Source organism: Arachis ipaensis, chromosome B7 (genome assembly GCF_059453495.1).
Source record: "Arachis ipaensis isolate K30076 ecotype BB chromosome B7, ASM5945349v1, whole genome shotgun sequence".
In the NCBI taxonomy this organism is placed as follows: domain Eukaryota; kingdom Viridiplantae; phylum Streptophyta; class Magnoliopsida; order Fabales; family Fabaceae; genus Arachis; species Arachis ipaensis.
The window spans coordinates 95,834,221-95,836,977 of record NC_142442.1 but is presented as its reverse complement, the minus strand read 5'-3'; positions in this window follow the sequence as shown (position 1 = coordinate 95,836,977).

Here is a 2,757-nt window from a genome sequence, read left to right as displayed (position 1 = left end):
TGGAAGAAGCTGTCATTGTTAAAGAAGAAGAATTGGTTGAAGATCTAGGAGATGCTGAACTACCTTGGGAATCCAGAATTGAGGAAAACCCCGTCCAAGATGCTACAGTTGATGCTAAGGAGGATACCGTACAATTTCCAAAGCAAATCGTTTACGAAGAATCAGACGGAATAATCCAAGAAGCAATTTTCCTTGATGATGATAGTCACAAGTCTAGTTCTCCTAGTTATAAACTTGCGTCCGCAAGTGAATTCTCTGAAATCGAAGAATCTTCCCCAAGTGAATATGAGGATGATGCGGAGGTAGATTTCTCTCAACCTCCAATCTACGACTTAAGTGATGAGGAACACACCGAAGATTTTGACCAGGACACAAATACAATTGAAGATCTTTGCAAAGAAGTGAAAGATTTCACAGAAGAGCACAAGGAAACGGAACTTGCAAAACCACCAAAAACACCTATCCCAAGGCCATTACCACCTAATACAAGCTTCAAGTGGGTACAATCCTTAACTTATAATTTTACTTATTCACTTGAATATGGTTTGCTCGAAACAGATGGCCAACTTAGAGCTCTCTGCGGCTTTAAGAGTAAGAGGGAATTGGCTCGTACTCAGAGCTGGTGCACCAGGTTCAATAAGGTTCCACGCTTCACCTCGAAGCACACGGATTGGTATCATGCTCAATTGCATGGATCACGGAGAAAGTTTAGTCGCCACGGTGAGATTCTACTTTTTAACCCGCCCGAATGGAAACCTGCAAATCAAAACGGAGGCGGATCTAAAAACACAGCTTGGGATCATGGATTATATTCTGACATTCGTCATCCCGGGAGGCTGAATATCTGTTTGAAGCTGCTCAGAAGCTTTACATGCCTAGTTTGGGACCCCGGAGGCTATTGGTATTCCAAGCACTGGTGGAAATTTTTGGACGAATTTAAACATAAGCCACCATAACAGGATACTCTTCCAATGTCCAACTTAAGGACTTTAACTAAAAGTGCTAGGTGGGAGACAACCCACCATGGTATGGTCGCTTCTTTCTCAGTCTATTTCTTGTTTATTGTTTTCAATTTACCCTTTTTTTATTTATTTTAACATTAACCTGGAATCATGCATAGCATTCATGTTAATCACTGCAACCTGCATTTTTCAGTTTAAAAAAAAAAAGGATGCACGACACGACTGCATGCCCCATGCGATCGCATCATATCGCGGAAAACACCACTCGCGCGACCGCGTGACCCACGCGGCCACGTGATATATATATCGGCGTAAGGATCCAACGAACAGAAAGTTAGGCTGGAATCGTGCGGCCCCTGTGCGTTTCGCACAAATTGGCCCACGCGATCGCATGCCCCATGCGACCGCGTCACTTGCACAATACCAATCCCACGCGACCGCGTGAGTGACGCGATCGCGTCGCATGGATTGCACACCACCCCAAAAGGAGACAGAGAGTTGCGCTAAAACGGCGCTGGAGTCGTGTGTTTAGCACAAATTCCAGTGACGCGATCGCGTCACCCTTCTTCCCCCCCTCTCATGCGATCGTGCACCCTACGCGATCGCGTCACTCCCATTTTCGTCCCAACCACGCGACCGCGTGCCCCACACGGCCGCGTGGATTTGAAAATATAACCCCCCAGCCCGCGAACCCTATCAGTCGCGAGCCCCCCACCGCCGGCCACCCAGCCGCGCCCCTTCTCTCCGCTACCCAACCGCACCCCCCCTTCTATCACCAACCCAAAACCCTCGCCGCCACTGCCTCCATCAGCCGCCACCGTGATGCCGTGCACCACCACCGCGCCAGACGCTACCGCAGCCACCTTCTTCCCTATTCCACCCCTTTCGCTTACCAGGTTCCGCAACACGCAACCCTTTTTATCCGTTCGTCACTTTTCTGTATTTTTTATTCCGTTTATGTTCATGATTAGGATAGCTAGACTTGCATGTTGTAGTGGATTTTTAGGTTGTTAGGTAGCTTAGGCTGTGGTTAGTGGATCTAGGTCTGTTTACTTGCACTGTTCTTACTTCTGTTTTATCCTATGTGCTAATCTATTGCTGCTATAATCATGATTCATACGCTGCTTTCTTGTATGTTGCTGCTGTTTACATTGAGTTTTTATGTTTATTTTATATCTATGTACATGCAGCTTGATTTTTAATTCATATGAACTGATATGATTGCTGTTTATTTTCCGGGACAATCCAATTTTAGCCGGAATGCTGCCCAAATTTTTTAAAAAAATTGTTTTCATTCTTGTTTTGGTTTGGAAACTCTGTTTTACTCTGCTTCCCCCAAACCATTACATGAATGCTATGGCAGACTTTCTTATCCTCTTTGATTTCCTGGTTCATAACCTACATTTGTGATTCACTGATTCCAATTTCTGATTTCTTTATTTCTATTCGAATCAGCATCACCCTGTTTTCTTTATTCAATTATGAGTACTTCTATTCTTACCTGTGAATCCTTGTTATATGGAATTTTTTCTATTCCACTTACTTTCCTAACTCACTAATTTTAATTTACTAATTTCTTTTTACCATACTAACCCTCTTGATCTCTTTTCTGATTACTTTTACTTCCTCTAACTTTCTCACTATGGCATATTGATTTTTTTCTTTCCATTTAACATTAATTCAATCACATTTCAATTGCTCATTTTCCTTATTCTATTTTCTCCCTTACCGCTTTGAGTTTTCCTTGTTTAATTGCCTATTTTCTTTCCTATTTTTTTATCCATTCCTGGTTTTC